Raw genomic sequence first — 15,887 nt, 5'->3', positions numbered from 1 at the left:
AAGGGAAGACAGATGAGACGTCTGCTCTAAAGTAGTCTCCCTTCAGTGGCCACCCTAGAAGAGCTAAAAGACAGGCAAAAAGGAATGAAGGAAGGAAAGAAACAAGGTAAGAGAAAGGCATATTAGTCCTTTTCAAAAGAAAGAGAGACTGTCTTCCCCAGGCTAAGAGAGAAGGCCGCCATATCACAGGCTGACCCACCTATCCTAGGATGAACCAGGCCACCCTGGGAACTGGATCAAAAGGTGCCTCATTGTAAGGGGTGGAGTCCCAGGTGCTAATGCCACCTGGTTGTGCCTTGGACCCTAGTCAGTGTGCCCTCTGTGGGCAGAAACTCTCAAGCCCACAGTGAGTATAGCTATATTGGCTACCCATATAGAGTTTGGCCTGTCGGTGCACACTGGGGAGACTGGGAGGCTGAGGCAGAGCAGTGCCCTGGATGAATACCATGCAGTAAGTCAACAGCATGCTCTTTGTACAGTGATCATTTTCTTCTTAAAAAGATGGCTATGCCATTAGCAAAACACACATACATACATGCACATACTGCCTGCTGTCTTAAAGAGTGACTTACAACCACAAACATGTCATAGTAGGCCAGTGACAGCTCCTTAACAAGAAGGCTGGCAGTTGCTCCTGCAGAGTGGAAAATTCCCTGGCGTGGACCTGCATACAAGCTCTGTTCCAATGACAACTTAATCCTGTCGGGACCAAGGTACACAGCGAACAGAAGCCATTGCCTCTAGGAACTTTTTGCTTCGAGTTTAAAAGGAATTATTAAAGGCAAAGCCCTCCACATATCTTTCGAGGATGGGAGCCCACCCCTCCTCAGCTGGCACTCAATAAAGCAGGTTCAGAGTCACTTTCCTCACCCTCTGCTGTGACACAATGACTGTGTAGTCTCAAAGCTTCGCCGGGGTACAGCCAAGGCCCACCCTGTCTCTCCTGCACAGTAGAGTGGACTAGAATCCTTTAACTCTCCTGCCTGGCCTTGGGTAGTCGCAAGGAGCGGCCCACCATGGTTCATGCAGCCATTCCTCAAGCATGCCCCACTCCCCACCCCTACCCCCCACTTGCAAGCTCAGAGCTGAGCAGATGCCTCCTAAGCCTTCAAAGCCCAGCTAATTGGGCTAATCTCGCCAACAGTCTCTGCTTCGTCCCCCGCCCTGCATCCACCAGCGTCCTTCGGTACTGCTGGAGAGATGCAAGCTGTTGGCTTTAGTGTTATTTTGTCAGTCATTAAACGATTCATCGGAGTCATTAATTGATTTATTACTGCTGCCTACTCAGAGGGTTTAGCAAATAAAGAATGATGTAGGTCACAATGCAAAGGAAATTGACCCAACAGCACCACGAGGAGCTGGGCACTCAGTGTCTGCCACTGTCCAGTCAAGTAGCCTTCCAACCCAGCTGCCAGGCGGGAGTCCAGTATGGACAGCTCTTCCGACCAGAATTCAGGCACGGCCTGTCTCTTGCAGAGGCAGAGATGTGGAAGGTGGCGGGCCTTGTCTGGAGACTCATCAACAGAGCAGGAGGGCAGAAGCCTAAACTGGGCGCTAAGCTGCAGAGTGAAGAGCCTGTAGATGAGGCTTCCGGGCCCCTAGCTAAGTCTCTTCTCCCCTGGAGGTGACATACAAGACAGCAACAGTTGACAAGTTAGCAGGCACCTCCCAATGCCTGGCCTTTTATGTGCTTATCTCTGATCCTCTCAACAGTCCTACAGCTGAGGTATTATCTTCCCTGTGTTACAGAGAGAAGTAAAGCTCAGCGAGCTGACCTGCCCCAGGCTGCATAGCAGGCCAGGAAGTAGCAGTCTAAGACTCAAGCCTGGTGGATCTGACTTCAAAGTCCACATTTCTTCCCCTCTACCATATCTTCAGACAGACATAAAAGAGCACAACACCTGCAGCTCGGCTCCGTGGGGACTGACAGAAGCAGGCAGGGGACCATGGATAAGGCCACTCAGGTCTTCTCAGAGCCCCAAGCTCTTGGTTTACAGAATGACAGGGTTAAGGGGCAAGCCCTGAGGTCACACCAAGTGATAAGATTCCAAATCTCAGTCTTTCTGTCAAGAACATCACACCACCAACAGACACCACATGGCCTGGGTGCCTCTCCCTGTGAGTGCTCACATTGTGAGGGACCCCTCTCAGTCCCTACACTGGGCCAACCAATTTCCTCAAAGCCTAGTCACACAGTATTTGGCTGGCCGGATTGGGCTAGACCAAAGAGACTGGTCCTGTCACCTGTAATAGTCTCTACAACTATTTAGGGTTCCAAACTAAAAGGAGTGGCACTGAGGAGAAGGCAATGTTCACACCTCTAATGCTGGACTCCATGGTGTATGTGTGCGTGTTTAGGAAGGGCCACAGCTCTGGTACTTACGGGTTTCCCTAGAAGCCAAACAGCCATTCCATGTGTCTCAACTTCTGTTTCTGTAGTAATCAGCTGTGAGGAGACCCCACACTTCTGTTCAGCAGAATTAGAACAAAGTTCACCCTGGCCAGCTTTCAGGAGGCTCACAGAGAGTGCTTGCTGGTCTGCTCCCAAAGCGAAGGGATCAGGAACCAAGCACAAACCACCAGTTTACTTCTTGCTTCTGTTCTGGATATAGCCTGGCCTGAAGGCTATCAGTCAAGCTCTCTGTGGAGGCTTTCTGAAGTCTGCCGGGTGTGCCATATCTAAACTGAAGATAAACGAAGACGCCCTCATCTCCCTGCACTCCTCATCACGGCACTCCTCCCACCTGACTGCTAATCCCTTATTAAATTAGCCAGCTGTCTTCTCAGGGACTAGTGGCTGTGGTTTGTCGAGCACAGAGAAGATGCTGTCTCAGTAAATATTATCTGGGTGAATAAAACACCTGCAGAAGGGGCTTGGGAATTAGCTCAGTGGTAGAGCGCTTGCCTAGAAAGCGCAAGGCCCTGGGTTCGGTCCTCAGCTCCGAGGGGGGAAAAAAAAACCAAAAAACAAAACAAAACAAAACAAAACAAACAAACAAACAAAAAAAAAAAAACCACCTGCAGAAGTCCTGCTATGGAGAGCAGGTGCTGAAGCCACAAGGTCAAATCCCAAGGCTGCACAGTTCCTCTAGCTTACTGCTAGCCCACATCCAAGTACCCAGTGGCTCCAACATACACGCATACATGCATGCACACCGCCCCACACATCTCAGGACACACTGTTCCTAGGCATACCCCAACCTAGGAACTGAGAGTGTCTTAAGCTGTTATTGCCATTGCTGAGAACTTGCTAATAAATGACTTAGGTAGCCCACATCTCCTCGTCACGGGTCATGTCAGCACAGCAAAGACCGCTCTCAATCTCCCTCTCAAGACAACCATAGAGACTTCGACTGTCCTGGAAAAGTGTACATCCAAGGACGACAGAGGCAAAGAGTGGTATGGGTGACTTCAGGACACTTAACTCTTGTCATTTTTCCCATTTCAGAAGACATGTAGGGCATGTTTCAGAGACTGAGTGCAAGGAGGGAACCCAGTTCTCAGTGAACTGCTGAGACCCACTGTCTCTCCTGGTCTCGGCCCAGTTTAGCAAAGCAAAGAAGGCTGCTTACACTTAGAAAGGCCCTGGGGTTCTTGATCAAGAACCTTCTGTTTGGCTGGTCTAAAGTGTCACTTTCATATGGGACTCATATACAAATCAAGAGAAGCTACAGACAGCTGTGGCATCTGGAAATGGTAAACAGGGCCTGGGCAGAGGCCCACTCCCAGACAACGTGCTCCACTGCAGTGAAGTCCTCAGAGCCAAGTCCGAGATCACTGTCCACAGGTGGAGTACAAGAGATAAGCATCACAGAGCAATCCCTGAGCTGGCTTAAGGAGATAGAGACACTACCATACACCATCGCATGCCTACCCCCTCAATCTCTCTTGACAAACACAATGAGGGCATAGCGGGAAGAGGGGGCTAACGACTGAGTTCTCGAGCCTGCATCCTACTCTGATCCACCCCAGTACTAACCACATCTGGGGTGGTGCCAACCCCTCTACCCAGGAGCCAGTACTCTCACATTCTCTGCTCAACAAGCTCTCCCACTTCCTCCCAGCTTCCCAGAGAAGGCCTAGCTCTCCATCAACACCCACCAAACATATCTCACTTTCTAGGCCAGAAGATGAACAGAAAGATTAAAAACCAGAATTCAACACTAAACCATGCTGATTCCCACCTGTGTCTCTTTCATGAGACGCCCTGAGACACTGACAACAAAGATACACTGAAAGCAGTGAACATGCTGAACTCCTTGGCTGCTCACCGATTAGAGGCAGGCATGATGCTCTGGCCTGCAATGTGCCCGCTGATGGAGGGCCTGAGAAGCAGAGCCAGGGGATGATGAAAGGCTGTGCACTAATCATCTGCCCTCCTCCCCCCCATCCACCCTCCCTCTCTCGTCCCCTCACTTGCAACCACAGGGAAATCTTGCTAGTGACCAGCTTATGCAGATGCCATGGACTGTACTTGGTATGTCCACTTCTCTGCCCCGCCAACGCATCTCTTAGGCTGTCCTGGGCACTGAGCAGACTCTGTTTCAACTCTGCCATAGCATTTCTCCCCCCCCCCCCCTTCTTTTTTTCATAGCTGGGGACCGAACCCAGGGCCTTGTGCTTGCTAGGCAAGCGCTCTACCACTGAGCTAAATCCCCAACCCCTGCCATAGCATTTCTTAGCCGGCCTCATCAGGAACAGAAGCTACCTTCTTGCATACTCCCAGCTCCGAAAAGGCAAAGCAGGTCTCAATGTCTGCTACACATGATAACCACTAAGCATCAAATGACTACAGACACACACCTTGACTGGCCCCTCCCTATGCTAGCCAAGGTAAAAGACCTTTTTGGATAAGCTCAGTCTGGCCTTTCTGGGGAAAAAACTCTCTCTCCTTCCTTATTCTTCTTCATAACCATGTAACTTCAAAGAACAGAACATACTTGCATAAGCCCAAATGTCAAGAGGGACAAACACAGCGTCACTCCTATAAGACTCCTTGTTCTCTTGTCACAGTGGTTACCAGAAAACAGTGCCCGAATCCAGGGTCTCCTACATTGTGAGACCCAGAATTCAGGAACAGCAGACCAATCCCTGACAGATGACAAGCTCCCCGATCTATGGCAAAACTGCCCTAATGTAGGTTGTTTTCCTTTGATTTTTGTCTAATTCTACTCATGGTCTCCACCCAAGACAAGAATTTTTAATTAAACCTAGGCAATGCATGGGCTTCAGAAACTCATTCCAGAGCTATGTAACAGGAAGGAACTGAGGATCCCTTAGTCCACATACCAAGGTAAGGGCAAGACAGCCCTGGAACAGGATTTCCCAAGGTGTCTGTGCCTTGGCTGGCTCTAGAAAGTGGCTTATAAACTTGCCTGCCCCCATAGACTTGCAAGGCTTCCAAGAAAGGGGCCTGCATGTATGAGTTAGGTCCTCTACAGACACACCTTTAACAACCACCATCTACCTGTCCTCTGATGCTCTGGAGAGTAGATCTTTATAATGCTCCCAGACTGTCCCCCAAAGACTCTGTCTGTGTGCCAGGAACTCAGGCACAGAACTCCTTATTCTGAGACTTATTCTCTGCAGACACTAGGGGAGACTGCCCAATCCATCCCTCAATAAGCTCCTGAGGTGGCAGTTCTGCCTTCTACTGACCCCATCTTGCCAGCAGTGTGACTAGGCTAGCTCATTGTCCTGAACAAGTTCACAGGTGACAACAGATGGAACTTTCTTCCTGGTTAGGCCCAAACATACCTCTCCGTTGGAAACCTAAGAAAGGCTGTGTTAGGGATGGATCCTCCTCTCCCTTCCTTCCACTTCCATGTAACAAAGGATGCACACCTACTTCTTGATTTGTACACTGTAGATTCTCAGGGGGACCTTTACAACTAACTTCTGCTCATGCTGCATGGATGCAGAGATGCAAGGCCATGACTTTAGAAGCCCCTGAACCAGACCTCCTATTGCTGGCCCTGATACAACCTGGAAGAGAGACCCACTGGCCTAAGTGGTGAGGCTACTTTACCCCTTCCCCTCTCCCTTGGCCAGGCTCTCTTAAGAGTCTCCAGCATGCCTGTGGGTGCAGGTCAGGGCTTAGACAGCTGCCCAAACAGGTAGAGCCTCAGATTTAATTGGCCTTTTGGTTCAGCTTTCTAATCTCATCAATGCTGCCTCCGTCTTGCAGATGGAGGTCCTGAGTTTAATGCAGAAGAGTACCATCCGGCCCTGTGTAAGCTGATCACATCCTGGGAGGGGACCTCTCTGCTCTAGCTTTCTAGCTCACCACATGGACAGCACACACTCTACAAAGACATAACAGAGGTGTTCTGGCAGGGGTGCAAAGCAGGGGGTGGATGCTCTCCCTACGACTGTAATAAATGTAAACTGCAGAGTAAGTGCATTCACTCTTACAGGGTACCATCCCATGTTACCCAGGAGGTGGCTGCCCTAAGATTCAGACTCACAGTAACTGCCCCTCCCACTCATTCTCTCTGTGGCCTTGAGCAGCTACTTCATTTTGTGGGAAGGAGGCAGTGGTGGGTGTGCTGGGAGGACAACCAGCTGCATTTCATCTGGGCAAAAAAAGGCTCACTCTCCGTGCCCACAAGTCCCTCCAAGAGGGGATGCTATACTCTCTCCAAGTACATTAGAAAGGGTGAGGAAAGCTCAGCTCCTGGACATCAGGTCCAAAAACACCACAGATGACGTATGCAAACATCCCTGTGCAAATACTCGTGTCCTACTTCTCGATTATCTCACTTTATCTAAATATATCCTAAGGAAGTAAGTTGGCAGCAGTGGTAAATTACACACACACATGGTGTGTGAGGGGAGCTAAGCGGTGCTAAGGCTTTGTGCTTGGTGTTGTGGATAGGTATAAGGAAAACAGCATTTTGTAAAAGAAGCCCAGGCAGGTTCCCAACCAGGTCAGCACACATGCCTTGTCCAAGGGAGATGTTGGAGGCACACCCAGCCGAGTGTACACACACACACACACACACACACACACACACACACACACACACACACCACCCCACACCCACTAGGACTCACTGCAAGACACTGGCATTTTCCACTTCACTTGCCAAGAAGGGAGCACCCTGCCCTACACACTTGAGCTGCCCGTCAACTCCTGGAACAAAGGTGGCAGTCATGGGGTACAAACACACCTTCTCCCTGGTCCATGATCCCTACCTGCCAATTCCACCAAAAAGAAAATTAAGGCCTGTAGCAGGAGACATGCATGCCCACAACCCTTCCAGAATGCCTCAAATTCTCTCATACTGCCATCCTCTGGGAGATTTGGAGAGGTGGCGTCTTCATTTTTAACATTTATTAAATCTGGGCTGTTTATGTAATATACATCCCACCCACTTAGACACAAGAACATTTATTTTATTAGGAAAGAGTGTGGTGTTTGAAGGGACTGTGGGCACTTCTCCCAACCACCAAATTCACCAATGGTTTGGAGCATCGAAGGTTCTGACTACCCCTATACCATCAGGACTTAAACCCCCTCTCCTCCCAGTCTGGTCCACCATGTCAGCCTCCTCACCTCAGTTCTGCCCCCTTTCTCCAGAAAGAGCAAACTCAGGGCACTGGCTTACTCGGGGCCCTACTCCAGACAACACTAGATCAGCCTGGCCAGCCCTCCACAACCTAGTTGGCACTGAGCTAGCTCTGAACTGAGTTGTCTCCTGATGCTCACAGGGCGCCTGCTCCTAGGCCCAGCATGCATGCTCAGGCTCTTCCCCACTCTAGAATGCTTGGCTACTCTCTGCCTATCAGGCCCTCACCTGCATGGCCTTTTTCTCTTTCAGGTTCACAATCATGCAGCTCTGCTAGGTCGCTAAGACAGACCTCCTCTCGGGGCTCTGGAATGAGTGCACAAGATCCCCTCAATACTTTCAACGTGGGCTGAGGCTGTCTCACCCTGTAGATCAGAGGTAGGTGGTTCTCCACTCTCTGATGCTACCACCCTTTAATACAGTTCCTCATGCTGTAGTGACCCCCCCCCCCAATAAAACTACTTGGTTGCTACTTCCTAACTGCTACTTTGCTAGTTATGAAACGTAATGTAAATATCCACAGGCTGAGAACAGCAGCTCTAACCATGATATACTAGGAAGCAAACAGTATCCATACCTCTATAACCTTACTAACAGGCTAGCACATTAAAGAATTTATTTGCAAAAGAAACCCCAAAAATCTCACAACCCAATAGCAGTTCATCCAATCAGTTCACACCGACACTTGGGAGTTTGAGACAAAGTTGGGTTACATAGTCCAAACCAGCCTAGACTATTGTGACACTATCTCAAAATAGACAGACAGTCATAAGCATTGCCCAAGTCATAAGCATTGCCAGCCCCGAGAGAAGAAAGTCCTAAGTTAACTCAGCTTTGGGCCTAGCATAGGTGCCAGCAAAGACATGAGGAAGGCCCAAGGAGGTCCCTGGCAGGTCCCTGGCATGAGGAGACACTCAGTAAACACTTGCTGTTGCATAAATGGCCAATTACAATCCATGTAATACAGTGTTGCACAGGCCTGTCCTGGGCCAGGATACCAGAGAAAAGGAAGGATTACTTCTCCCTCAGGGTGGGGCAGTCTGGGAGAGCTGCAGAGAGTGGTGACATCTGATCAGACACCATCTGTTATTTTTCTCTAATTGTTCCACATGTGTGAAATTTTGAGTCTCTAGTCCGAATGCAGACTTCAGGAGAGACATGGCACGGCTGCTGCCTCTGCCCTTTCCAACATGCTTAGTGTCCACTCTCATGAGGCTCTGAGGAGCTTAGTAAGATCATACAATACATTTCTTTATTTCAAAGCAGAGTTGCTAGACCCTACCGAGGCTCCCTGAAGCCCTTCATGAAATCGAACCGTTTCCATAACACTTTGAATGATGGGATTACACCATGCATGGGGCATGGTGATCCAGAAATGGCAACTTTTACACATCCAGGAAATAACGCCCTGTGAGGGGCCACTGAGCCGCTTCCGCTTACGAACTCTGCAGAGCAGGAATGAATATTTCCACGTGACAGACTGGGAAAACAGAGGCTCGGAGATCACTTAACTAACCTAAGGTCAGGAACAGACCACATCCAATCTTTTCACTGTCACGCTGCCCATAATTTTGTGCCAACAGTTCCCTTCAGTAGAAGCTTCACTTAGGACCATCTGCCCAGAAAGAATCAGTGCACACTCACAAATTTCATATGACAGAAAGTCACAGAGATAGACCAGCAGTTGCATCTCCCCTGGGTTAGCAGCACAAACTAATCTATGGGGCACTGATTCCGGGCAGTGCTCATTCCTGTAGATAGCACTGGCCCCTCAGCTTCCACAGTGGACACTTCCCCTTTAGTGTCCATGGAGTCAGACACTTCTCAGATCCAACTACAACTATAGTTCCTGAAAGTCAACAGAATGCCAACTTGAGTAACCTTTCTCTTGTTGGGATGATGGCTACTTCACTATTCTCTCACCCACACTGGGACCCTCTTGGCACCTAAGGCTCACAGTCCTGGGCAGGCGTCTGGGTGAGGGAGAGAACAAGGAGAGGGCTAAAAGCACAAGCTCTAACCCAAACAGAACTAATCCATTCAGAGCCAAGTGGGGCTGAGCAGATGGGAAGCCAGGCATCCCCCGCCCACCACCACCCTGGGTTTCAGGGCCTTCCTCATAAAGGCATAATTATAAGGGGTGACCCAGCCACATGCTCTCAGGGCTGCCCTACTCCCAAACACCCATTGTATTGCCTTCATCTGGTTTTTATTTAAAATCCTGTCATCCCCCTGCCCCCATATCATGTATTAAAAAGCAAAAATATAAATAAACACCTTAGCTTTGGGTCACTGCCTGGGGTGGGACACACAAAAACTTGGTGCATCCCTTTCTGGAGTCTCTTAGGGCTCTGATGGTTCGAGGTATAGGCCCATCTTTTGTGCCTGCTGCTCTCCCCAAAGCACCAGGTGTGTAAGAGCATACTCCTAAGAGAATATACATTCATCTAGCTTTGAATGAGAACAGGACCAGAGGAGCCTCCATTTTGCCCACCGGGGTACCCCAGTGTTTAGCATAGGTGGTGCTGTAAAAATGTATTGAAACACCTACCGAGTAGATGTGCTCTCAAGTAAGCATGAAGTGGAGGTTGTGCCCCCATTATCTATTTCCTACTATTTTAGGCCTCTGAAGGCAAAACAGTCCATGTGCCATTCACTGCTGCCTTCTAACACTCAGCCTTAGGAGCCACTCGTGCAGAACAAAGGGGTGATGGCTGGCTACTGTAAGAGCAGAAAGCTCCAAGCAACAGGGCTGAAAGGGGCTCTGAAACCAAGCTTGTGTACAGAAGACCACAGGTCAAATCCACCTGGCCGATGCAGGACTTGGCCTCCGGCCCTGAGAGCAGGCTCCTTGGTGCCCAGCCACACCCTAGCCTCTGGGCCCTGGGCAGAGATCAGAGTCACAGAAACAGTACCTGCTTCTCAAAAGGAACAGCAGGGCAGACAAGATAAATGCACGAAACAATCAGGGAACGAGGTAACTGCCAGGCTGCAAGTATTATATCCTGATGTAATAAGGCACACACTGTACCACACAATTAGAGACAAGAGTGAGGTACACCATAGTGATCACAAAGAGCACCCTCACAGGAGCCGCAGGAAGAGGGTGTTGTCCAAGAGGGCTCTGGGAGCCATGAGACCCAAGATGAGCTTAGGTGGGGCCTCCTTCTCCAGGAGGCCCTCCCGGCTACTGCTCTCTCTTCCATGTTCCTGCTGTGGCCTGTCCCCATCCAGCCCACTCCTTATGCCACACTCAGGCACAACGTGCCATTGCTCAGGAACCTTGACAGCACCCACTCAGGTATCCAGCTCCAGGAGTACAGAACAGGTCCTGGCACCAAAAGAGACCTTGGCTCAGTATTTTTACACACAAGTCACCAGGATTTTTCAGTAACAAATGTTCCAGTCTACGCAGCCTCTACGAATACCTTTTCACTCAGCTCTTACACCACTCTGAAGTACAGACTAGGCCAGCCACCCCAAACGGGTCTACCATTCACTAGGCAATCCTGTTTCTTTATTCACTGCCCTACTGGTGCTTCTTGGAATCCCTTGCTACAAGTACTTGAAACATAGGCTGCACATGGGTATGCTCCAGGTGCCAATTATGTTCTGGCAGGGGGAGAGGTATGTGACAGAGGGGAGAACAGGCAGGGCTCCGGACGGACGACAGGTCACTTGCTCCAAGTGTCAGGAGCAAGCGGCGAGAGGGCAGCGATAGGTCAGGCTTGCTCAGTCATCACTGTAATTCAGTATCATCCTGGGTTTGCCAGGAGACAGGGAATGCTGCTAGAGAAAGGCCAGAGGCTGAACAGTGGGTGCTGTCAGAGAATAGACAGAGCTTGCCTATGGAATGATCCTAGGTCTGCCACTGCAAGTCTCAGACAATCACAGACAATTATATTCCCAACATCCAGAAAAACACCAGTACCACCATGAAGGAGCCAACTCTTGAGACTGTTGGGATTACATCTCTGCTGTCATTCAGACATCTCACTATGTACTCCAGGCTGGCCTCAAACCTGGGATTCCCCTAGTTCAGTCTCTTCAGTCTTGAGACCATGGCTGGTTTAAACTGTTTCTCAACAGAGAAGGAAAGATCCCTCCTTCTCTCCCCAGTGAGGAGCAGAGGTTGAATAGGAGAGGTTCCTTTGTTTCAAGGTAACTGGTCCCTCTTCACTTTTTCAGGGGATATAGCACCTGCCCTGAACACACCTTAGGGGTTCAGATTTCCTGCTTTCAGATGTCACAGCTGGGGAAACTATGACTTAGATCCATCTCTGGATGGAGACAGATCAGGAGAGCAGACGGTTCCCTTGCTGGTTAGCACAGGGCCACATCTGCTCTTAGAACAGAAGCTAGTGAACCCAAGTCTACATACTCTTGGGGAAAACACACTACAGTGGGAAAAAAGTCCTCGCTTTAAAACCTTCGTCTGCTTCTTTATCTAGCAGGGCTCTTACCTGCAAACTGCTTCCCATGACTCTGCCTTCTCCTATGACTGCCCGTCATCCTTCCTATGTGTGGATATGCTGACCCATGTCCCAGTGGAATATAACATGCACTCCTCAGCAACCTTTTCCAAACTTACCCTTACTGGTGGAGTCCCCCTCCTACCTGTCACTACTGCTGGCATCCTTGTAAGACCAGCCAAAGCCTGGTTTGGTTCATATTTCCTCGAGCCATCCACCCGTCTCCCTGGTTCCCCTTAGAAGAAAGTTGTGTTTGCACACTGCCCAGACTGTGGACCCGACACACTAGCTGAGTAAGAATGGGAGCAATGTGAGAATACACACTTTGGCTCCGATAAGACCTGGGCTGATGTCAAAGAGCATACATCTACTCCTGGAACTGGAAAGCTGCAAGTCCAAACAGGGAGAGCATTTCAGGCCAGGACACCAGGTTCATAATTAGCAAGTGCTGAATTACTTGAAACCAGCCTGACAAAGAGAAGTTTAGAAAGAGAAGAAAACAAACAAGAACACTCCAGAGTCATCCTTACTTTTACCTAGGTCACCAGAGACGAGTAGGGAAGCAAGCTATGGTGGGAGATAGGGCTGGGACCCTGACATCTCCCAAGGACAGCTGCTGGTATTCTGTGGAACCAACCACTGTGTATTCTGCCCTTACCTTCAACCTTAGGGTTCCAAAAAGCAAAGATCAAAGAGCATTCTAGCTGAAGCTGCCTAGGCCTACTGGCTGTCATCAGGGTCACACTGTGTACAGGCCTCACGTGTGTGTGTGTGTGTGTGTGTGTGTGTGTCTGTCTGTCTGTCTCTCCCTGTATTTGTAAAAATACATTAGAGGACATTTTCAAGCTCAACTCCATTCAAAAAAAAAAAAAAAAAAACCAGCCCAAAGTCTCACCAGAGATGTTTATCAATAATTAAAGTAGAAAAAAAGAGTAGAAGAGGTTTTGGTTTCTAGCAAGTCAGAAACTCGGTTAAGGACAGTTTTGAAAATTCAGTTGCAGTTTGTTTTGTTTTGTCTTTTGGAGACAGGATCTTACTATGTGGTCCTAGAGAGCTGGACTGAGAGATACTCATTTAAGACTACTCTTTGGGGCTGGAGAGATGGCTGGGGTGGTTAAGAGCATTGGCTGTTTTGCAGAGAACTGAGTTCAATTCCCAGCACCCATGTGGCAGCTCACCATTGTCTGTAACTCCAGTTTCTGAGGATCTGACACTCTCGCACAGCCATGGATGCAAAGAACACCAATGCACATAAAAAATAAACAAACCTTTAAAAAAAAAACCCTACTTTTTAAAAATAAGTATCACTAGCTTGGGATAATTAGAGATGAAATGCTGGACTGAGCCATCACCACAACTAAATTATAATGTTCTTCTGATAAGCCCTAAGGGGCACACATAGAACACAGCTCCTGTGACTCAACTGAGGACACCTGACAGAGGTGCCAGCACAGGCACGCAATCAGAACACGATGGCTGGGCACTTAAGACGATCAAGCTGATCCTATAATCTTACTAGCGCCACTCCTCTACTGAGCTGCCCTGAGTCTTAGCCTGAAGGTGTCAGGCCTGAGCTCTGCCCTGAGGGAAGTAACATCCAATTTTGCCCCCCACCATTCCCCAATAGTGCCCATACTGGATGGAGCCCGGTCCAGATAACCTTGGCCAGCGCAGACCTATTTGGCAGTGAAGGAGAATAACATGGTAACTAGGAAATACCAGTTCCTTCAGAGCACAGCTAGAGGGCAGAGTGCTGGCTAAACAGCTAGTCTTGCCTTCTGAGGATATTTGGGCAAATGCCCCTATTAGGACTGGAGGCCATGAGAAATTTTTTGTCCTTGACGCACATATACAATGAGCTGAGAGATCTCCAGGCGGTCAGAAAGTTGGCTTCTCTGCCACTCGCTGTTGCTGACACCACTCAGTAACTCAAAGGCACTGGAGTGGTCTTGAATCCCCAACTCCCCAATTGTCCTGTACTCAGAAATAACCAAAAGCTTTAGCTGCTGCCAAAAAAGAAAAGAGAAAGAAAACCCCAGGAACACACCAAATCCATGCCCAGCTCCTTTGCCCCTGGGAACAAAACCCATTGCAGACAGGCACAAAGGAGGGAGGCCAGACAAAGGAAAGGCCAGGTCACACTTGACAAGGAGCTTTCTTGTCGTTTCCAAAACAGAACTGTCCTCCATTAAAGCGCTCTTGTTGCTCGGATGTTGGTGCGGGAAAGGAGGGGCTCACAACTCTCAAAACAAAAGCAGGACTTGGCGGGTGGGGAGGCCCTGGGCAGGCTCCTTCTCCCTGCACACTTCTACGCCTTTGAATGCCCGCAGATCTAGGTCCAGGGCGGCAGCTGTCTGTTATTATCTCAGCAACTCCAGGCTGCAGACCAGGGAGTGAGTCCCGAGCAGGTGAACGCCATCTGCCTAGCTCTGATGAGATGTCCCTCTTCGTGCCTGCTGCTGCCAGCAAGCTGCATGACCCTGAGGAGTCCAGCTCGTCTACGCGCCCTCCCAGGACGGTACTCAACCCTAGTGCGAGCTCCCCCTACCTTGGTCACTACCTGGCATTTAAAAACACTGGTCATCTCTGAAAGAAGTTTCTTAAGGGCTTCTGCTAGGAAGGACGCAAAGAGCGTGGGACACAAGAGTTCACTGACACACCTTCCTAGAGGCTAATTTTAAGAAGGGTTTTTAATTGATCTATAAAGAAAAAAATTCTACCTGCCTTTTAAAAAGCACTCCCTGCATTAGCTAAAACATTCCACACACCCTAGCCCATTTCCTCCCTCCCTGGCCCTCCCAGTTTTAATGGGGGTAAGTGGCTCCCTGATGCAATCTACAAGGCTGGGTGGGTCCAGACCACAGGGAGGGGAAAGGCTGGGTGGGAAGCCGATCTGCTGGGTAGGGTTCACAAGGGGTGGACTCTGAAGGTCTGCAGCTCTGGCTCGGCCTTCCACTCCCCTCCCACCTTCTCCTTCCCTCCACTATTTTATAGGCACCTGGGTTTTTGCTGCTGGGCTACTAAACAACTGTAGGTAGTATCCTACACCACAAGACAAGCGATGACCCACCCTGCTATAAGAGGCTGACTGAGGTCTCACCAAGAACAAAGGTTTGGGTGGATAGGTGGGATAAGACTAGGCAGGATCTGGATTTGGGGTTGGGGGTGATGGCACCTACAAGAAGCATGCGTCCTCACTCTTGGAGGGAGTATGCATATGCAGAAGGGATATATCCTGACTGTCTGGGGCTCTCAAGCAGTAAGAATTCTGCAGCTGGACATACTGCTTCCTGGGGTGAGGAAGATCAGGCAAAGGCAGTCCATGAGTAAAGAGCTGGCCGTCCCAGAAGGGGGCAGCAAAGTGAAGGTCTGATCGTGGGCAGCCTCCAAAGTCTGAGAGATAAGACTAGGCTACATGCTACACATGGTAACTCAAAATACCCACGGAAAGGGCTCTCTTCCTGAACAAAAGCCAGTGAGGATTAGCCCACAATGCCAGAGACAGCTCCTGAAGAACCCTGGATGTTGGTGTGCTCTCTGGACTCCCTAACTCACAGGACCTGTTGTGGGGCTCATAAAGACAGAGGAGCCTGTAAAGGGCTTAGGAAACAATGGCAGGAAGACGCCAGCCACACAGGTCCCTAATCAGAAGTGAGTCAGCCAGCCACAGGGCTGAGCCATCCTGGCTTCTATCCTCCCATCACCATTGGGGAGAGAGGCAAAGAGGAAAGCCACTCACTGCCTTGAAGGAACAGGCTTTCTGCACCCGAACACGGCAGTCAAGTTCTAAGGTCTTCAAGTGGAGGACAAGCTAAATTACTGTCAGCATAAAAGTCCTAACAGT

At 49.6% G+C, this 15,887-nt stretch overlaps 1 protein-coding gene across 18 annotated transcripts in view; it reads right to left on the bottom strand.

Annotated features, from left to right (window-relative positions):
• The window catches only part of Ssbp3 (single stranded DNA binding protein 3), a 137,824-nt gene that overhangs the window by 45,759 nt on the left and 76,178 nt on the right, over nt 1–15,887 (bottom strand). The window lies entirely within an intron of this gene.

This window comes from Rattus norvegicus, chromosome 5, assembly GCF_036323735.1.
Source record: "Rattus norvegicus strain BN/NHsdMcwi chromosome 5, GRCr8, whole genome shotgun sequence".
In the NCBI taxonomy this organism is placed as follows: Eukaryota; Metazoa; Chordata; class Mammalia; order Rodentia; family Muridae; genus Rattus; species Rattus norvegicus.
The sequence above is the reverse complement of the archived record's forward strand: the minus strand, read 5'-3'. Positions and strand labels throughout refer to the sequence as shown.